This window comes from Sapajus apella, unplaced genomic scaffold, assembly GCF_009761245.1.
Source record: "Sapajus apella isolate SASKATOON/1434 unplaced genomic scaffold, GSC_monkey_1.0 scaffold49, whole genome shotgun sequence".
NCBI lineage: Eukaryota > Metazoa > Chordata > Mammalia > Primates > Cebidae > Sapajus > Sapajus apella.
The window spans coordinates 7653843-7676841 of record NW_022436989.1 but is presented as its reverse complement, the minus strand read 5'-3'; the positions used below and the strand labels follow the sequence as shown (position 1 = coordinate 7676841).

The 22999-nt window shown below is 38.6% G+C and overlaps 1 protein-coding gene across 2 annotated transcripts in view; it reads right to left on the bottom strand.

Annotated features, from left to right (window-relative positions):
- The window catches only part of GREM2 (gremlin 2, DAN family BMP antagonist), a 125509-nt gene that overhangs the window by 70617 nt on the left and 31893 nt on the right, over positions 1 to 22999 (bottom strand). Inside the window, exon 2 of one of the 2 annotated variants that reach the window (XM_032242252.1) lies at positions 6079 to 6269. The exons of the other annotated variant lie outside the window; for it this stretch is intronic. The gene's annotated coding sequence lies outside the window, so the exon portion shown is untranslated. The remainder of the gene's footprint in view (positions 1 to 6078; positions 6270 to 22999) is intronic. 2 annotated transcript variants of the gene reach the window in all.

Genomic DNA, 22999 nt, shown 5'->3' with positions numbered 1-22999 from the left:
ATGAAGAGAACAGTTAAAGTGAAAGTTACTTGAGTGGGGACGACAGTGGGTAAATTAATGAGAATACAAGGAAAGAGGTGGGCCCTCAATAAACAAATTAAAATTTCTGTATGGAATGTGATCTTACTGTGTTTGCTATTTTCTTTTAAACCTCTTCCCTCCAATCCTTTTTCCCCTAACTGGCACCATAATGGCATAGAGAATGAAACAGCACAAAGCCCAGCCTTGTATTCAAGCCTTTCTCATCCAGCTAAAGCCAATATCTAGCCATACCTTCTCCCTGTTCTCAAATTAATTGTCTGGCTCTGTATAAATATCTGGTGATCCAGTCTGCCCACAAGTAATATACTTTCACTATTTCATAGCGACTCTTTTTTTTTTTCCTTGCCTTTAACATCCACCTAAAAATGCAAACATTTCCATGATGTATCTTCTGGTGACCCAAACCCTAGTGATATATCCCTTCTCTGGCCAACTATTTAAGAAAGTTTAGGTCACATGACTTAACCCTTTGTAAATAGACAAGCATCAACTGCTTGCTAATTGTCTAATGTGAGATAATCTTATTTCCCTAGATTTCAAGTTACTAGAGTGTGGAAATTTCCTTTTTCAAGGTGAGACTAAGAGGTAAGGAGACAGATTCTACTTGTGGTTTGTGAACCACTAAGTACTATGTAATCTGTCATCATTTATTTTTCTTGCATACCCCATAGTGTTTAATATGGCACAGGCTCACTGGAAGTCTTTAATAAATACTTGTGGATTAATTGAATGCAGAAAGCTAGGGCTGTTATTTGGGAGAAAGATCACCCACAAGGGAGTTAAAAGACATGAAGGATTTTATGTGGTAAGTTTGAACAGAGCAAAGCCAAATAAAATTGCCAAATTCCAATTTTTCAATTAATTTCCACTGCATTTTATTTGTCCAATCTAACAGACCCAGGCAAAATGTGGCACTCTAATAGAGAATACAGTTCAAAAGAAGAAGACCTTTTGGTTCCATAAATAAGCTACTTCCTATTACATAGCTCTTTTAAGAATAATGAAATTAAATTTTCCCAGAATCAATCATTTTAATGCCTCGATAAGATGCTTTCATGGAAAGAATCATTTGAGACCTTTGCTGAAATCTTAGGAAATTTTGTCATTAGTCACGCAAAATAATCCTGTGCGCACTCATGCGTGTGCATGCGCGTGCGCGTGCACGCACACACACACACACACACACACACACACACGACTAGGCCAGGCGCAATGGTTCACGCCTGTAATCCCAGCACTTTGGGAGGCTAAGGCAGGTGGATCACGAGGTCAGGAGTTTGACACCAGCCTGGCCAATAACAAGGTGAAACCTTCTCTCTATTAAAAATACAAAAATTAACTGGGCGTGGTGGGGGGGCACCTGTCGTCCCAGCTACTCAGGAGGCTGATGCAGAAGAATCACTTGAACCCGGGAGGCAGAGGTCGAAGTGAGCCAAGATCTCGCCACTGCACTCCAGCCTGGGCAACAGAGTGAGACTCCGTCTCAAAACAATCAATCAAACAAAAAGCCTGCCACAGGAACTGCAACATGGAAATATCTATTGTCTACTTATTATCTGTCAGATACATGGATAGTATTTATTTAATCCTCCCAACAAACCTCCAACAGAGGTGTTCTTATTTCCATTTAGAGAAAAAGTAAGAATAAGAAGCTTTTCCAAAATTACAGAACCTTCAAATTCAGGATTCAGCATTGGGAACTACAGGCGTCTGAATCTGAAAGCCATCCTCTTTCCTCTTCACCTTGTAAAGCCACTTCTTGTTTCAACAAGATGTCAAATAAGTAGTCTGATGAAGAATTGACTAATTAAATGCATTACAAGCTACTATCTGAATATTAAATAATACGCAATGCTTCTTCTTGTTAGTTCAAAGATTCTTTACACAAAGGGGAAAATATGAAACCTTTTTGGGATGAAGTGTGTGTTTGGGGTGATAGTGGTTATTTGGAGGGCAGATGATGCAATTGCCTGCTTGTTGCTGACTCAGAAATGTAGAGAAATCGTAACTATAAACAGATGGCCTCAGGGCTCCATTCCTTTTGTGAACTCTATGACCCAGATTCAACAAACCTACGGTCGTGGCACTGAAGTCCTTTTACTACAGTCCTTTTGCCTTGCCATCCTAACAAAATGACTGAAATGTAAAAATGACAGGGTCACTTGTGAACTTTACTAGCAGTCCTGCCTCTGAGCCATTTTGTGCTCTCAGGGTTACGATTCTTACGCTAACAGGTGGTGTCAGAAATCAAAACCTAATCCTCCAGGGGCTGCCTTGGTGTTCAGTTTCACCTTTCACTGAAGGTGTAATCCACGCCATTAGTTTAATATTTCTCTGTGGGAAAGACACCAAGAGACATGATCTTGGAGAATGTCCTGGGATTTTCAATATCTCTAGAGGAAATTATTTATATTTGACATGGATTTTTCTCTGTAGCATTTACTATACAGAAATTTGAGACACTACAGAATTTCTGCGTGTGTGTGTTTGTATGTGTGTGTATGTGTGTGTGTCTCTGTGTGTGTCTGTGTGTGTATGTGTATGTGTGTGCCTGTGTGTGTGTGTATGTGTATGTGTGTATATGTGTGTGTGTCTGTATGTGTGTGTGCACAGGAACATATTTGTTTTTAACTTAGTGTCTCTTTACAAACCCATTGCAGTGTACTAAAAAAAAAAAATGAAGACTTGTGACTAGAGAATGCAATGCTCCTTAGGCTGAATTCATGGTGGATGGACTTCTGTCTGTTACTGCATATGGAAGGGCAAGACGTTGGCAAAAATTGCTGTATGAATACATTCTGTAACACAATGGCATAACAAATTGATTTAGACAAGAACAGAATAGCTGAGGATGGAAAGAATGTTCCAAGCCCAGCTATTAATCCAAGTACGGGATAGGGTTGCTACCTTTTGTCTGGGTTTCCCAGGAGGTTTAGTCAAGGGCACCCGTCCATGTGAACCTTAGGTGGTCTCCATAGCAACTGCTTAGGTGGTCAGGGACTGAGTCAGTGGATGGAGCTAAGAGGACCGGGTAGACCTGGGATCCTGGGGCACTTTGTAAATCTCTGTGCTAGCAGGACCACATATCTAGATGACATTTTCTAGTCCATCTCCCCATTCTCACCCACTTGTTTCCTTTATTTCCTTTTTATGTTCCTGGTTAAATAAAACCTGTAGGTAGACATCTACACAATGGCCTTTGAACTTTTTGTGTTTAGGGGTGTATTAAAGGCAAGATCCCCATGAGTGCCAATGTTACAGGTTTTTTTTTTTTTAAGTTACCTGTTCAGACCTGGCCCAGTGGCTCACACATATAACCCTAGCACTTTGGGAGGCCAAAGTGGAAGGATCACTTGAACCCAGGAGTTCAAGGCCAGCCTGGACAATATAATGAGACCCTGTCTCTACAAAAAATTTAAAAATCGCCTGGGCATGGTGTAACAGCTTCTTGGGAGACTGAGGCAGGAGGACCTCTTGAGCCCAGAATGGGAAGGCTGTAATGAGCTGTGAACATGCCACTGTACTCCAGCCTGGGTGACATAGTGAAACCCTGTCTCAAAAATAAATAAATAGGGCTGGGTGTGGTGGCTCACGCCTGTAATCCCAGAACTTTGGGACACTCAGGTAGGTAGATCACTTGAGGTCAGGAGTTTGAGACCAGCCTGGGCAACATGGTGAAACCCCATCTCTACCAAAAATTACAAAAATCAGTCAGGCACAGTGGCACGCGCCTTTTGTCCCAGCTACTCGGAAGGCTGAGGCAGGAGGCTTGCTTGAGCCTGGGAGGTGGAGGTTGCAATGAGATGAGATTGTGCCATTACACTCCAGCCTGGGTGATAGAGCAAGACCCTGTCTCAAAAACAAAAACAAAAACAAAAAAACAATTAAAATTAATAAATAAATAATAAGCTGGGTTCGGTGGCTCACACCTGCAATCCCAGCACTTTGGGAGGCTGGGGCGAGTGGATCACAAGGTCAAGAGATCGAGACCATCTTGGCCAACATGATGAAACCCCATCTCTACTAAAAATACAAACATTAGCTGGGTGTGGTGGCACGCGCCTATAGCCTCAGCTACTCGGGAGGCTGAGGGAGGAAAATCACTTGAACTCGGGAAGCAGAGTCTGCAGTGAGCCGAGATCGCACCACTGCACTCCAGCCTGGAGAACAGAGCAAGACACCGACTGAAAAAATAAAATAAAATAAATAATAAAGTTACTTGTTTGAAGAGAGTTGATGATTTTAAGTTGTAGCAGTCTTAACTTCCACCAGGTTCCCTCCCTTACTTTTCTCATAGGTGGGGTTAGGAGAAAGCTAATGAAGCATTACCTCAGGTACTCCAGGACCTGACAATATATGCACATGGCATATGGTTCTGTAACAACTGCAATAGTAAGGTATATTAAGTGCAATAGATCCGTCAGGTGGCACTGGTGTGGCCACAGACATATTTTGTATTTTTCATCTCAGGGAGACTTGAGTTGGAGCTACGTTTTGTTTGCATTGGGTATGATGTATTTACGTAGTTTATAGTTGCTCTTGTTTATGGATAACTCAGTCTTCCAGGACTGAAATGCCTTTCAGGAATACTGTGTTGTCTTTCTTTTTGTCAGAGTTATATATTCGAAATTTGGGATGGTGTTCCTTAAGAAGAACTTTCAAATCAGGTACGTTTTAGGTTCCAGCAAACCTGGATCTGCCCTTAAATTTCTTTTGTGTCTCTGATATTTACCTCATGTGATATTTTATTTTACATGGATATGGGATACCATATTGTTGAATGTGTGATCGTGCACTTGGAGATTACCTTTATGGCACTTTCTATCATTATTACACATTTTTCATTAGGTCAGGACAAAGTTCTATTCAACAGTTATGCATGGTTGTATTCTATAATGTCATATCTTCATTTACATATGAAATGGTAACATCAAATTAGCAATATCAATTCTTAAAATTAAGAGCACTCTCAATTTGCCAAAATTTGACTGTAATATTTTTTCAATGTGCTTCATAAATGGATGTGAAGAAGGCTTCAGATAATAAATAATATTTTACAAATGGTTTTATAGGCTATGTTTTTATCAACTGAAGTAAGTATCATCAATTAAACCAATGCTTTAGAGAATTCATACCTTCACTTTGATTTGTTGGATACATTCACTCCAAATAAGTATTTAAGAAGTTATTCCTGGCCGGGCCGGTGGCTCATGCCTGTAATCCTAGCACTATGGGAGGCCGAGATGGGTGGATTACCTGAGCTCAGGAGTTTGAGACCAGCCTGGGCAACATGGTGAAACCCCATCTCTACCAAAAATACAAAAAATTAGCTGAGCGTGGTGGCAGGTGCTTGTAGTCCCAGCGCTACTTGGGAGGCTGAGGCAGGAGAATCGCTTGAACCCGGGAGGCAGAGGCTGCAGTGAGCCAAGATCATGCCACTGCACTCTAGCCTGGGTGACAGAGTGAGACTCTATCTTCAAAAAAAAAAAAAAAAAAAGAAGTTATTTCTATTTATCGTGTTTTCATTAAACTCAATTATTTTACACTTTAGGGTAGAGCCAACTTTAACTAAGAAAAGAGACCTCTGCTTGGTCATGTACAGTTTTTTTTGCAGTGGTTTACATTAGGGTCACAGACAAACACTAAGTCATTTAACCTCTGAGCTTCTGTGTTTTTCTTTGAAACCAGGGGTCTTTATTTCCCCTGTGTGATATTTGTACCATTAAGCTTTAAATTACTGTTTAAAATGCTAAGACAGATAAATATATAAAATCTTTCAAAAAGAAAATGGTGACTAGTTTTATTACAGGTTACAAATTAAATTGAGGATCTCTGTTTCTGGCCAAAGTGGAGTAAAGGCACTTAATTTATGCTCTTACCTGAAACAGCTAAAACCAATGCCAAAACCCAGACTGAACCAGAACAAACCAGACAAAATATTTGAAACCATGGCTTTCAAGACACCAAATACCAGGAAACAACAATGATCTCTGGAAGATGGAAAACAAAGTGAACCTTATGATTGCCCCAGCTTACTGCTTTGAGAGAGTTTCTAGGTTGCATTGCAGGAAGGGGAAACTCAGATGGAGCCCGACAAACTTCAGAGTTGAGGAGATGAAACCGACTCTGAAGAGATCAAGGCAGCTGGAGTTCTCAGGACAGAATTTGTGAGATGAGAGAGAGCTGCAGTGATCTTCAGAAAGCCTTCCTCTGGTATTCAGCTGAATCTGATCAAAGAATGCATGTGAGGAAACTACCCAATGCCAGGAAAAGAATTAATCAAATGGATTAGAAACTTCGAAGGATCAAAACATTTTCATGTAATTTAACTGCTCCTGAGAACAAAACTCAAGAATATTTAAGGGTTACAAAAAATATCCAGTACCCAACAGGGTAAAATTCACAGTATCTGGCATCCAATCACAGATGTCCAGGCATGCAAAAACAAAAAAACCAAAAACAAACCAATAAAAACCCAAAAAAACAAAAAACAAAACAAAACAATAACCCAGGAAAGTATGAACCATAGTAAAGAGACAAAGCAATCAACCAAAATGGAACAAGAACTAACAGAAAGGATAAAATTAGCAGAGCACTACACTGAAAAGTTATTATAATGATATTCCATTTATTCGGAAAGTTGAGACATGGAAAATATTAAAAGACTCAAACTTCTAAAGACGAAAACTGTAATAGCTGAGATTGAAAATACACTGGATGGGATTAACAGGAGATTATGTGTTGCAAAATAAAAGTTTAATAAACTTGAAGGCATAGCAACAGAAACTGTTTAAAAAGAAAAACAGAGAAAAAAATTTTAAAAATACAAAGATCATTGTGAGATATGGGATAACTTCATTTGGCCTGATATATGTATAACTGAAATCCCCAAAGGAATAGGGGAAGAAAAATAATTGAAAAAACAATAGCCTACTATTTCCAAATTTAGTAAAAATTATAAACCAACAGATCCCAAGAATCCCAATAAATCTCAAACACAATAAAAATGAAGCAAATCACATCAAGAAACACCATAATTGAATTGCTCAAAATCAGTGACAAAAAATAAATCATGAAAGTAGCAAGACTAAAAAAAAACATTATATACAAGAAACAAAGACAAAAGTACATTTCTCTTTAGAAAAAAATTACAATAAAATAATGTCTTTAAAGTATTGAAAGAAAAAACCCTACAAACCTAGAATTCAATACTCAACAAAATGATTTTTCTAGAAATAAAGCAATATATACATATATCTTTTCATATATATAAAAACCAAAAGAATTCATCAATAGTAGATTATTAATTCATCAATAGTAGATTATTAATCTAATAGTAGATTATTAATAATAGTAGATTATTAACCTTCAAGTCAAAAAGAAATGATATTAGGTAAAAATGTGCATCTGTACAGAGGGATGCAGAGCAACAGAGATGGTAACAAGTGAGTAAATATAGAAGATTTTTCCTTATTATTTGAATTACTTTAAAAGATAACTGACTATTTAAAAATAAAAACAAGCCAGATGCATCGGCTCGAGCCTGTAATCCCAGCACTTTGGGAGGTTGAGGCAGGCAGATCACTTGAGGCCAGGAGTTTGAGACCAGCCTGGTCAACATGGCAAAACACTGTCTCTACTAAAAATACAAAAATTTGCCAGGGGTGGTTGGGTGTGCCTCTAACCCCAGCTACTTGGGAGACTGAGGCATGAGAATCGCTTGAACCTGGGAGGTAGAGATTGCAGTGAGCTGTGATGGATCACACCACTGCACTCCAGCCTAGTGACAGGGTGAGACCCTGTCTCAAAAAAATAAATTAAAATAATGTATTGTAGCATTTATAACATATATATAAATACAATATATGACAATAATCACATAAAGGCCAGAAGGGAAGAAGTGAAAGTGTACTTCTTTTAGGGTTCTTATATTATACATACAGTTGTATACTATTGCTTGAAGATAGACTATAATAAGTTAAAAATATGCATGATAAATTCTAAAGCAAAGACTAAAATAATAACAAAGAGTTATAGCAATGTGCCAACAAAGGAGATAAATAGGATTCATAAAAAATTTCTCCATCCAAAGAAGACAGATGATGAAGTAAAGTGGAACAAAGAAGAGATGGAAAAAATGTGAAGTAAATTGTAGGATAATAGACTTATACCTAACTATATCAATAACCACATTAAATGTAAATGGCCTTAAAAAAGATATTTCTAGATTGGATTAAAAAAAGCATATGCCATCTATAATAAATACACTCTGAATATAAAAACTAAAATAGGTTAAAAGTAAACAGATGAAACACAGTATACCATGCTAACACCAATCAAAAAAGCTGGAGAGGCACCTAGCCTTTCTTTCTTGATTGAAAGAAAGCTAGATGAAGGAGTAACATACTGTCTATATTCTCAAATGAATGACCCAATTGTCTATGCAGAAAATCTAATGGAATTTATAAAAAGATACCAGAAATAAATAATATATAAATGTAGCAAGGCTACAGGATAAAAGGTCAATATGTAAACAGAATTGTACTTTCATATACTAGGAACAAACATTTGGAAGTAAAAATTTAGAAAGGAGTCAGGCACAGTAGCTTGCACTTGTAATTCCAGCTACTTAAGAGGCTGAGGCAGGAGGATTGCTTGAGCCCAGAAGTTTGAGGCTGCAGTGAATTAGGATTGTGGCTCTTCTGCACTCCAGCCTGAGTGATGGAGTGAAACCTCTTGAATTAAAAAAAAAAAAAAAAAAAGGCAAGATCATTTAACAATTACAACAGAAATATGAAGCACTTTTGAAGAAAACTAGAAAACTGACAAAAGATATACAAATACATACACTAAGAACCACAGAATATTTGAGAGAAATTAAAGAAGACTTAAATAAATGGAGAGAGACATATCTGGTTCATGAGCTGAAACACTCAGTATTGTTAAGATATCAGTTCAATTATGTCAATTATGCTTCACTAAAATTTTAAAAAATGCAGTAGAAACTTATGTTGATTCTGTATTGGGCCGTTGTTTGCCTCCTGCTGGATTTCTACTGTTTTTACAATTCAGTTGAATATATCTTCTATTCTGTGGATCCTTTAAGTGATTGATGTATAAACAGAGATACTTATTTGATTTTCATAGGTATTAACATTTTTTTCCTGGAAAGCTAGGTTGTTAGGTCCATGCTACTGTCTTTTTAAAACGAAATTAACTAGAATATGGAAGGTTGTGAACAAGCTTCAGAAAGTTGAGGAAACTAGCAAAAAACCAATATGTCCCCACTCCCTTCCCTTTTTTTTTTTTTTTTTGAGACAGAGTCTCACTCTGTCGCCCAGGCTGGAGTGCAGTGGTACAATCTCGGCTCACTGCAACCTCTGCCCACAAAAACCTCTGGCTCCCGGGTTCAAGCAATTCTGCCTCAGCCTCCCAAGTAGCTAGGATTATAGGCATGCAACACCATGCCAGGCTAATTTTTGTATTTTTAGTAGCTATGAGGTTTCATCATGTTGGCCAGGCTGATCTCGAACTCCTGACCTCAGGTGTTCTACCCGCCTCAGACTCCCAAAGTGCTGGGATTACAGGGATTGCAGCCACCACACCCAGCCACCCCTTTTCATAAAAGGACTGAGACACTTATTGTCCACACATGACAATATGACAATGTTCATATGTAGACAATAAGAGAACCAATCAAATTGTGTTATGCACAAAGGGTCTTTAAAGTGAGGAGGGAACTCGTTTGGTACAGACAATCTTATATTAGTTTCACTACTTTGTTCATTACCCCCAATAAAGTCATTCCAAAAATGATGGTGTCAGGCGAATATGATCTAAGTAATCAGGCATTTGTAGGCCGTGTCATGAATACTTCTACCATCACAACAATGTTAAATTCCTTCCTCTCTTACTACATTAATCATCACTGTGCTGAGCTTAGGGCTGCCTACCTGTGGACTGTAAAGAACAGAGACTGACTCTGTGATTTAGGCAGGAAACAGGGTATACATGAGAGAACTGTATAACCAGGTTAAATACCTGCATATTGCAATCATACATGATTTCAGCATTTGGAACACTTTAAAAGTATCTTTGATAAGAATGATTTTCATATTGAACTAGTATGTCTATTTTTCATCTCAAAGTCATGTGTAGTTCTTCTACTGCATGTAAAAAAATCTTCCAGTTTTATTCCATAATATTCTAACTATATTCAACTTAACAAAGAACATTTCCTACAACAGGTAGAATCAACTGGTAGAAATAACACCAGTCACTAAGAGGAAGTCTATAAATCTAGGTTTATTCTAAAAGATTGGATGACCTTGAACAAATTTCATTATCTGTAAAACAAGAAGTGTTTGAATTGGCTGATTTCTAAGATGCCTATCAAATCAAAAATGTCCGATTGGAACTACACTATAGAAAAAGACAGTGGGCCCAGTGGCTCATGCCTGTAATCTCAGCATCTTGGGAGATCAATGCCGGCAGACCACCTGAGGTCAGGAGTTCGAGACCAGCCTGGTCAACATGGTGAAACACTGTCTCAACTAAAAATACAAAAAAATTAGCCAGGTATGGTGGCAGGTGCCTATAATCCCAGCTACTGGAGAGGCTGGGGCAGGAGAATTCCTTGTACCCGGGAGGCAGAGGTTGCAGTGAGCAGAGATTGTGCCATTGCACTGCAGCCTGGGAAAGAAGAGTGAAACTCCATCTCAAAAAAGAAAGAAAGAGAGAAAGAGAAAGAAAGAAAGAGAAAGAAAGAGAGAAAGAGAGAAAGAAAGAGAAGGAAGGAAGAAAGGGAAGGAAGGAGGGAAGGAAGGAAGGAAGGACAGATGGACTTGGGTCAATTTCTTGTCTGGCATGTATGGTAATTCCTGCCTTATGACAGGCTTTTCACGGGTGCTCAGTGGACCGTCAAATGGCATTGCCAGTCACTTCCTAGCGTTCAAATTGAGGAAATAAAACTGCTGATTTTTTTTTCTTTTTTGAGCACCAAGGAAATAAAGAAGCCAAACACCAGAGCTGGGCTGTCCATCAGTTCTCCCATTTCAGAGACATTCTGACTGCCAGGACCAGCCACCTACGTCAGTCAGCATGACCACTTGGAATTGACCAATTCCAGCAGGGAGTTTGATTACACCCACAGGGCCTCATGAGGATTTTGGCACCTTTCGATCCAAGATGTAATTGACACTGAACGAATGAAAAATAAGCATCTTCTTCCCCTTCTCTTGTCGTCTTCTCCAGCTTTAATTATAGCTGGAATATTCCAACGGATTTATTAGGTCAAAGGAAGCCCAGCTTTTTTTAATATTAAAAAGATGTGTTTGTGTCTGAATATTCAGACAAATCCTTTACATTGCCCATGGTTTGCAGAAGGATTTTAGTGATAGCTAATCACAGAATCAAATTTATCCCACTGGTGTGTTTCCTTCATTTTAATCACCTCTAAAGTGATACTGTAAACATGTATTCCTGGAACAGTAATGAAAGTAGTTGTCATTACTTGACAGATAAGACACAGAACGACTTTTCTAAGTCTTACTTGTTTGCATTCTATGAAATTAGACAAACCACTGGCAACTCAAATTATTTTAGAGAGTACAAAGTCTTCCCCATCTGCTGACAAATTATGTCCCTATGTCAACAGAGGGGAAACATTGCCCATAACTAGTCCATTTTGTCCCCTGCTGGACTTCAAGCTAATGATGATAGAGAGTTAAAACCAAACTATTTTCTTTCAGTTGTGAGGTACGCATCTTCCATAAATTCTTGTTCCTTATAGATAATGCTCTATTTTTCTTAGTGGATTGGTTGTTTGGGAAACTACCAGTTCAACAATTTTGATGGAATCACCTAAATATTTCAGGCAAGCAGTTGACTGAAGTGGCCAGTGCCAGTGGTTGAATGGTTATTGGCTTAGCACTTGTTTTACCTCCTTGTCAGAAAGGAATATGCAGAGAGACACTCTGAAAAGGGATGATCATTGTGACAATGCAGCCAAAACTAACTCTCCACTGGTTTTATAAGTAAAACAAAATGCTTTCCTTACTTGAATAATAAGCCCTTTAATCTTATAGTAGAATTATTCATTGGCCTATGGAATTAAAACTATGAAAGTAATGCTGAATAGAGCTGAGACTGGAATGAGGCCAAGTGAGGCAGTGGGCTTCAATTCAAATTTTAAGTGAGAGCAAAAAGTACTCAGTAATTAAGATAAATAATACTAATAAAATATTTTAAAAAGAAACAGCAAGTCAATTTGAAAAAAAAAAAATTGTGATGAATGAAACATCAAAATTGAGCCAGGTACGGTAGCTCATGCCTGTAATTCCAGTATTTTGGGAGGCCAAAGGGGGAGGATCACTTGACCTCAGGAGTTTGAGACCAGCCTGGGCAACAAATGAAGCCTCGTCTCTTTTTTTTTTTTCAACTATTAAAAACATAAATATAAAAAAAAAATCACAATGTAAATAAGGACACAATCAGTATTACTCATTTTTTTTTTCTTTTGCTCAGGCTCCGTATGCAGAACTCTACACAGCATTATTGCTGCCAGTGTCTTTATTTAAAATTTTGATATTTTGTTCACCATGGATTTTTTGGCATTAATTTGGATTTTTTAAACCATTGCATTTAGATTTTATTTATCTTTACTACTTTGGTTCAGACACCCTCTTAAGTCTTATGCCAGAGGTGTTCTGGTCTTGCTCTGGCTTCCTGCAATCTTGATGCTTAATTTCAGGTATAAAATTCCAAAGTCACACAACAAATACTTGGTGAAGTCTGGATTCAACACCAGTCCTCAGGAGGCCTTCCTTTGAGGGCTATACTATTAATGCTTTCCAAGTGGCTGTGGAATCAAAAAGCTCTGAAGGACGTTGCTTTGTTCCTTTCCAGCCTGGGACCTTCCATAACCTGAGTTGCCGGTAGAGGATGGAAACCCTGTGCTAAGGGGTCTCAGAGTTGGGATTCAACTTTGACAGGGATCCAGGAATGAGTTAAGGGCTTTACATAAGAGATAGGCTTAACATTTCTTTTTTGTTGGATGGAATTCAGTTTTAAAACGACCTCCCTACTCCTTAGAAAATTAAAAAATGAGTAATGCAAAAAGGTATCATCTAAGAGCTAAGTTCTCAGAAAAGAACCTACTAGTAGTATCAAAATAACTTCTCTCATGTGGCACATGTGCTTTGCTTACATGACCTCGCCTGTTTATTTATGTGATGCAATGAAGTTCTGAGACACAGGTGTACATCATAGAACAGAAAGGGGTGCTTTTCTTCTAAGAAGGGACAGAAGGAGGAGACGATTGATATAAGTAAGGATAAATGTTTGTTTGCAGAAAAGAAGAGGAATATTAGGCATTTGCAGATGGGTCAAGTACACTTAAAGGAGCTCTTGCTGATTAGCCTAGAACTCAGCAAAGTAGGACCCCAGAATTACTGGTGGAGAGGTGGGGGTGTCAAGGGTGTGGAAGAAGAGGGCAAACATGAGTGAATGATTTTGGAATAGTCTTTGTGATCAGTATGCCCTGTAATCAACAAGATATGGACACAGACAGGAATTCTCTAAAATACAATAATATATATTGGCAGACAAGTCCAAAATTAAAGTAATATTTTGATCCTTATGCTGCTACCCAGTTCCCTAATCTGTCCTTAATGTGCCTTCTCTTTTGTTCTAACTGTGATAGTATTCACCCCTCAGCCTTAGCTGGTAGTGGTATCAGAGGACGTGTTGGTTCTACCTCTTCTTTTACCTTTCACAGCTAAAAGCACCAAGTCTTGACACTTTTAGTTCTAGAATGAGAGTTGCAAAGCCAAATAGTTCTCAAGAATCAGGCCGGTAAAGCAGGCTGAGTTGTGGGAGGGAGGGGAAGCTCACTGTATAAGGGTAACTCTCTTCTTTCATTTAATGTGTTGTTGCATTTATATGCTTAATAGGTTGTTCATTCCAAATACATTGTAGCAAGATTCACTTTTTAATTTTATTATTATTATTATTTTTTTTTTTTGAGAGGGAGTCTCACTCTGATGCCCAAGCTGGAGTGCAATGGTGCAATCTTGGCTCACTGCAACTCCGCCTCCCAGGTTCAAACAATTCTCATGTCTCAGCCTCCTGAGTAACTGGGATTACAGGCACCCACCACCACACCTGGCTATTTTTTGTATGTATAGTAGAGACAAGGTTGCACCATGTTGGCTAGGTTGGTCTCGAACTCCTGACCTCAAGTGATCAGTCCACCTCAGCCTCCCGAAGTGCTGGGATTACAGGCATGAGCCACCGCGCCCAGCACAAGATTCACTTTTTAATAAAGCTTACACAGAAGAAGAATCAAGAACATCAGAGCTTGGGTGTTGTGTGCTGTGCTGAAAAAAAAAAAAAAAAAAAAAAAGAGGAAAGAACAGAATCTTATCTGTTAAATCACAGAATGCTATCAATGGTAAAACCCAAGAAAGAAAAGATATGTACCCAAAATAAGAAGAAAGATTAATCAACCTGCTATCCATTCTGTGAAAGTAACTTTAAAAATATTCTTTCCAACTTTCTCCTATGGCAAACGACCACATATCTTGTAGAAAATGAATTCTCTGGAGAATACAAGCAGCAAAGAACATCTGTGAGCTCAATCATGTACAACAGCTGATTCATCGAGATAGCATAACGTCTTAATTAGGAATTTGAATTTATAGATAATTCAATTTAATGTACTAGGGCCAGCAATAGAATTGTCTATGTTTTCTTTGCACCTTGGTTTGCAGCTCCACCTCCTTCCTCTCAAATGTAGCCTCTTACTAATCTTTTTATTTTTTATTTTTATTTTACTAAGGGGATCTTCCTTCCCTCCTTTGATGAAGCTTCCTGGTTTTGCTTAGAGAGTGTCAGGAAGTTTTTGTGACAGCTGGTCACGTTACTAGCATCACCAGTCCATATTTCCTGTTCAGATTTCAATCAAGCCACAAACCCTTGAGAATCATAGCTTTGGTTTGGTTTGGTTTGGTTTGGCTACAAAACTTTTTTTTAAGAAACCATGAAACCACACAAGGAGTCCATAATCCCAAAAGCTGCCAAACAACCCTGGTTGATCTAGTTAGTACTGTAGCGGAAAATGGGGCAGGGGCAGTCAGACAACATAATTCTAATTAAAATATTCAGAAAACTAAAACTTTTCAACTTAACTCTTTGTTTGGAGTAAAAACAGCCAAATATTGGGGCCTGATAGATACTATGTCAGAAATTAAAACGATTTACTGTTTAAATTTCAGATACTCCAATTAGAATGAAATTAAACTCAATGAGTTTAAACTCTGAGTCGAGGTTTATGAAGCTCTGCCAGTTCCTTTTGCATTAGTTTACAATATTTTATGTTTAAAACAACTGCATAATTAATACTGCAGAAAGCAGTATATGATAAGAACTTACTTGGGAAGTTTTTTTAATCTTCTTTCCACTGTGTATTTCTTAGTAAAGTGCTACATGTGTTTCTTACCATTATTTAAAAAGCAGATCAATAAGATTCATATTTGTAACATTTACACAAATTTTCCAAATTATTATTTGTCTCTGCTTCCAGTGGGTGCCAAAATAAGTTTTGGATCTTTATATTTTCTTTTACCAAGTCATGCAAAGCAAGGATCTCTTCTTTAACTGAGCTTTAAAAACATTTCTGGCAGTGTCAAGATCAAAATAAATAGAAGTTCCATTCCTGAAAACTAACATGGGATTGAGTCAACCATAAAAGTGATGTTGTCGCAACTTATTTCAACAAAGAAAAAGTCCTAAAATTAAAAACATGTTTCTTCTGTCATGTGTCATACAAGGAAAAAAATGGAAAAGAAGGAAATCTTAGTGTGTTCCTAATTTAGATTCTTCTTCTTTACTATAAACATAACCTTCTTCAGCAATGACACACACAAATATGTTTTGCCACTCTTGAGAACTGAGGACATGTCTTTTTTCAGTTTGGGTTCTCACCATTTGGACATTTAAAAATGAAGTTTATATATGTATGTAAGAATGATTGATGATGGGAGATGGGTCTGCTATTTACATGCATGTTTTCTGAACACAGTTTTGGCCTTAACTTGCAAACCTCAACTTGAAAAGTATCATGAAATGTATTTCTTTGGGAAATTATTAGTTTGGGAAGTTAGTCTTAATGTCAAGTTGAAGATGTTTTGATTAATTCACAAATGAGTAAATTGACTAGTTCACAGTATTAGCTATTTTTAAATCAAAACTTAATGGTTACTTACATGTATCGTCTGAATAAAATATTTTATAATTTTAGCCAGTAGGTTTATGGAAATTCACAATGGAAATTCACAATGGGTCAGTGAATCTGATACCCTGCCTTATGAGAAGGATTGGGATTGAAAGGAAAATATCTTTTCATTCAGGTAGAGATCCTTGCGCTGTTTGGTATTTTCTAGGTCAGAAGATTCTTTCTCTTTTCCCTTCAGACACTCATTGTCAGATCTTTCTCCTTAAACATTTAGGGGATGGGAGATGAGTTCCCCAGGCCACATCTGTCAGATTCTACATGGCAGTTACATTCCATACCCATTCTCCCTATCACCACTGTCATGGGGAAGCTTGGAGATTTGTGGAGAAGTCTAGAAGGTTGTGGTGAAGCCATGTAAGGTTGTAACATCAGCTTTGCAGTAGAATCCCCAACTCTCCCCAGGACTGATTAATTCATCTTTAAAATTTGTCATTTCATTTAACAAATATTTTAGGGCAAATATGTACTGGAAGGAGCACAGATCTGGAGTCAGGAGACCAAGAGTGACATTATGCAAAACACCTCCTCAGTCTTATTCTCTGATTCTTTTTTTTTTTTGAAACGGAGTCTCGCTCTGTCACCCAGGCTGGAGTGCAGTGGTGCAATCTTGGCTCACTGCAACCTCCGACTCCCTGGTTCAAGCAATTCTCCTGCCTCTGCCTCCCGAGTAGCTGGGATTACAGGCACACACCACCGTGCCCAGTTAATGTTTGTATTTTTAGTAGAAATGGGGTTTCACTATGTTGGCCAGGATGGTCTCGATATCGTGACCTCGTGATCCATCCACCTCGGCCTCCCAAAGTGCTGGGATTATAGGTGTGAGCCATCAAGCCCAGCTCTGATTCTTTATATATTACAATGAGATAATAATCATTCCTGGTAGAGGTGAAGATAAAGGGGGAGTTTTAGTGAAGACACTTTGTAAACCATAACAACAGAGCAAGCATTCTTATATTCATGTTCAACACACTGTGATAGGTGGTATGGGAATGCAAAGGTGTTTAGTTCACTTCTCTACTGAATTTGCAGTCTCATAAGGGTGTGAACATCTGCATGAGTGACTATAATGTGAATATCATGGGATTGGATAAAATGCTCAGAGAATGCCAATGGATTCCGTCTGGGGTCATCAGGAAGGGTTCATCACAGAGCATGAAGGCATAGCATTTGGGCTTTGAAGGGTGATGGATTTTAATTGGTAAGACTCAAACAACAGGGCATTCCTGGGGGAGAGAAGGACATGAGGAGAGGCATTCAGCTTAAAAGATGGAAGACATGCTTGGCAAAAGACATGTAAGTAACTTTGCTCATGATTCTTGCGTGGGGCAGTGTGAGAGAGCAGATATTCAAGTGGAGTGGCTGGTGTCAGCCATACATAGGTGTTTGTCCTCTGCAATATGCACATAAATCTAAAACCAGAACACCTGTAGAAATGTAGAATCCTCTTCTGGATGCTGAAATTGGAGCAACTTTCAAACATGATAAAAAGTGCATGGGTGCAGTGGCTCATGTCTGTAATCCCAGTACTTTGGGAGGTCAAGGCAGGCAGATCGCTTGAGCCCAGGAGGAGTTCAAGACCAGCCTGGGCAACATTAGGTAGACCTCATTTCTATTTAAATAAAAAAGGTAAATACAAATTTTTTAAAGCGCATGTTAATCCTGAAGTATTTCACAGTAGCATGTACACAAAGATGAAACATGAATAACTGCTAGGCTTTTGTTAAATTTCTGTTCTTAACCAGTTTATAATAACAATGGTTTGAATTTTCATAAGCTTTTCTCTTCATGCCAATAATCAACTAATATTTTCACTTGCTGACATGCCTCATCAAGGTATAAGTTCTTGTTGAAATAATTGATGACTTGCTTTAACAAAAAGTTTACGGAGACATTTGACTAAACTTGTTAATTACTACTGGTACCTTCTGTGCAACATTTCATCATAACATATCCAATATATTCTTCCTTCCTTCCTGACAGGGTCTCACTCTGTCACCCAGGTTGGAGTGCAGTGACACAATTATAGCTCACTGTAACCTTGAACTCCTGGGCTCAAGCAATCCTCCTGCCTTAGCCTCTCGAGTAGCTGAGACTATAGACGTGCCACCACGCCTAGCTATATTTTTATTTTTGAAGAGATGGTGTCTCACTATTTTGCCCAGGCTGATCTTAAACTCCTCACCTCAAGCAGTCCTCCTGCCTTATACTCCCCAGGTGCTGGGACTACAGGCATGCACCACCATGCGCAGCCTAGATATCCAACATATTGCTGATTTAATATGAACATTTGTGTTTAATAAATTGTAATAATGGAGGGTGTAGCCTGTTAGTTAAGAGCATAAACTCTAGAAACAGCCTAAGTTTGTAACCCAGCTGTGCCATTCAAGTGGCTGTGTGATCTTGAGTCATTACTTAGCCTCTCTGTCTCAGTTACCATCTGCAAAAATCAGCTGCTAGTACTCATCTTACACAGTGGTATGAAGGTTAGCAGGGCTGGATATGTGGTAAACTCTCAGTAGATTGTAGCTGTTTTTAAGCTCAAATATTTTAGGTTAAAATAACACCTAACTATATATTTAGATGGGGTTTTACAACTTTGTAACAAAATCATTAAAATCAAAATGAGTAACTTTTAGTTAATTTATATGGCTGAGCATGGTGGCTCACACCTGTAATCCCAGCACTTTGGGAAGCCGAGGCAGGTGATTGCGTGAGCTCAGTTCACTAGCAGCCTGGGCAACACTGTGAAACCCTGTCTCTACTAAAATACAAACAAATAACCAGGCATGCTGGTATGCACCTATAGTCCCAGCTACTCGGGAGGCTGAGACAGGAGAATCACTTGAACCAGGAAAGTGGAGGTTGCAGGAAACCGAGCTTGCGCACCTGCCCCCGGGCAAGGAAAAAAAAAAAAAAACCCAAAAAAAAAAAAAAAAAAAAGAGAGAGAGAGAGAGAGAAATTTGTTATATATTTTTCTTCTCATTGATCCAATAAGCAACATTTTTTTTAAGTACATAGCTTTTAGATTCTAAAAGACAAATAAAATATTGGAAAATTTACTTCTCAGAAAACTAGTTCTGGATTCCAAGGCTGATTTTACTTTTTTCATTTTAGATTTGCCCTACTGAAATCCCTTATATTTTCTTTTTCCTCTTTACCACAACTTCTTATTTTGATGGTAATGACAATCTTCTTTTATGGATTTTAGGATTCTGTTTTGCCTGGGTGAGTCCTAAAAAAATCATTCCTTGTATCTGTCTGCACAATACCTTGTAATCTATAGTTACATTAAATCATCATTTGAAAGTACGGTTTCTGGAATGTGACACTTTGGAAATAATCCTTAACTGCAGAAAATGTTGCTTATGTGACATAATATGCATTAATCTCAAGGAGGAAAAAAGGAGGCAAAAAAAAATACTCAGCCCAAGCAAACATCTAAATTACCCAGCCACATAAACATGCAGACGTTATTTAGAAAAAATATAAAGATGTGACGAATAGCTAATGACTAATGAACAATTTACTTATATAATTAAACTTTGCTACTAGAAACTTTCCATTCATGTAACAGCACCAAGTGAATCTGATGTCAGTGCCTTTTTTCAAGGCAGTGCTGCATTCAGCCAGCCGGACTTGTCTTCTGCCATTTGCCCTGATGACCAAATAGGCTCTCTCTAAATTCTAGTTTCTAAATCACCTTCTTCTCTTCCCTTTCTCCCACCTTCTCCCTTCATCTTGCTCATCTCTATTTTATTCTGTGTTAAATCTATTTCTGAAATTAGCCTCTGCCAGTTCAATCTTTTAGGTTCATGCCTGTAATATCAGCACTTTGGGAGGCTGAGGTGGGTGGATCACCTGAGGTCAGAAGTTTGAGACCTGCCTGAACAACATGGTGAAACCCTGTCTCCACTAAAAATACAAAAATTAGCCAGGTGTGGTGGTGGGTGTCTTTAATCCCAGCTACTCTGGAGACTGAGGCAGGAGAATCGCTTGAACCCAGGAGGCGGAGGTTGCAATGAGCTGAGATCGTGCCACTGCACTCCAGCCTGGGCGACAGAGCGAGACTCTGTCTCAAAAATAAAATAAAATAAAATAATAAGAAAGTTTAAAATAAATAAAAAATAAAATAAATTAGCTGGGCATAGTGGTGTGCACCTGTGGTCCTAACCCTAGCTACTTGGGAGGGTGGGGAAGGAGGGTTGCTTGAGCCCAGGACGAGGCTGCAGTGAGCCATGATTTCACCATTACCCTCTGGCTTGGGTGACAGAGTGACACCCTGTCTCAAAATAAACAAATAAATAAATAAAAAGCAATGCAGTATACCAACTATTTACATAGCATTTACATTGTATTAGTATCATAAGTATCCTAGAGATGATTTAAAGTATATGGGAGGAAGCTCGTAGGTCACATGAAAATACAACACCATTTTCTATTAGGAGTGTGAGCATCCTCTGATCTTGGTATTCACAGAAGACCTGGAAACGATCCCTGACAGAAGCCAGAGGTGACTGTGCTGCCATCCTTTCTGTGCATCCCTTGCCATTTTTATGATTTCCCTTCCATTTTAGGAAAAAAAAAAAAAAAAAGGAGCAGTTTACTAGAGAGAGGATGATGTTAAAATAAAGGTCTTGGTTCCAGTCCTGTTGTAAGATGTTTACCTTGAAAATTCAGGCTCTTTATCAACTGGTGAAGAGGGGCCCTTTTATTCACTTGATTTCCTAAGATTGTAGTGAGATTCAGTTTAGGCAATGTAGGTAAAAGTGCTTTGTGAGCATAAGCCACATGTCAGGGCCAAGACTAGGGTGAAGGAAGGAAGGTACCTAGGTGGCAGTGTTGAAGGAGGCACCCCTCTCAGGATCTTGCCACGGTAGGGCAGGGTGAGGGCTACCACTTGCGACTGTTATGGCCATCTGCAACTCAGCCAAAACCAAGGGTCAAAATATGGCATTAAGTAAATTAAATACCCTTAATTCTCTGACGGGAGATGTACTTAACACAGACTGCAGTCTTGGGATTATAGAAATAAAGTTCCGACTGGGCGCAGTGGCTCACACCTGTAATCTTAGCACTTTGGGAGGCCAAGGTGGGAGGATCACTTGAGGTCCAGAGTTCGAGGCCAGTCTGGCCAACATAGTGGAACCCTGTCACTACTATAAACAAAAAAATTAGCCAGGTGTGGTGGCGGGCGCCTGTAATCCCAGCTACTCGGGAAGCTGAGGCAGGAGAATCACTTGAACTTGGGAGGCGGAGGTTGCAGTAAGCTGAGGTCATGCCACTGGACTCCAGCCTGGGTGACAGAGCGAGACTCTATCTCAAAAAAAAAAAAAAAAAAAAAAAGAAAGAAAGAAAGTTCCAACCTGGTGGTAGGTCCCCTCAAAAGTTCACATGGAGACATGGTAACCTACTCAACCCATGAAGGCCAATCCTTGGTTTAAAGAACACTGAGTTAAGACTGAGAAAGAAGGAAGCTTGTGCATTTAAAAAGAACTTGCATCTGATGAGTTCTTTCTCAGAATGATTTTCCCACTTGGGCCCTAAAAAGAAAGAATTATTAGAAGAATCTTACTATATTTAATTCAGAACCCATGCTAGAACAACAACAACAAAAAGACAAAACTCATATACAGAGCAGAAAAGCCCTTTCAGTGACTTACTCCAGAAACTATTATGCTTCACAAGCAAAAATTAAAAAAAAAAATTTCTCTGCCTCAACATAAGATTAAAACAAAGATTACTACATAGTGACAAAGCTAAATCACCTCCGGAGGATAGAGTTACTTGCTCACTAATGACTATCATCTGCCAAGAACGAGTATGCTATTAATACTTGTAAAGCTCCCTGGACTAGAAATCCATTACTAGCAAAAGTACAAGTCCATTTTTATTCCAGGTAATTAATCTAATTTGACTTTCTCCTGATCACTACTTAGCAGAAATGGATGCTGACTCCTTTCTCTGTGAAGACCAAATAGAACTTTAGAGAGACTTCTCACTGAGTGATCTTAAAGGAATCGTTCTCCATCTTGCTCATGCTGCTTCTAGGTTTAGTGAATTCTCCAAGTGCAGAAGCTTGTCCAGGACTAAGCTTCTTAGCAGAGAAGAGACCCAGTTTTTAATGCTGGTGTGTAAGGAAGGAAGTGGACCCTGGGAGAAGAACCGAGGAGAGACTGGTGAACCAGGCTCCCAACTCCAACAGAAAACAACAAATAACCAAACTCCACGTACCCACGATATTTGTATACAGAGAATACAGAATAGCAGTCAGTCAGGTTTCACCCTCTTACCTCAGTTACTTCCTGCAAAGAGAGCTGCAAAGGGGTTTAATCTCACTATAAATACAACAGTTCTTAAAGAATGAAGCTCAAAAGTGTTGATTTCGGTTTTTTACCCAACCTCCACTTACGGTAACTTTGGCAAAGAAACTCCATGTTTAAAGATGCCTATCAGGGATTCTAGTCAGTTCTGCTTTTCTACTGAAAGTGAATTAAACTGGAAAAATGAGAGATTGCAGAAGAGTGAGGGAAGAACTTAATATACATGTCACCAAAGCAATCAGGAGAGAATTCTTGGAAATATATATGATATACATTGTAGACATTTTGGATCAAATTGACTTTACCCTCACGAAGGCTTTATTTGACTGATCTTACTCTTGG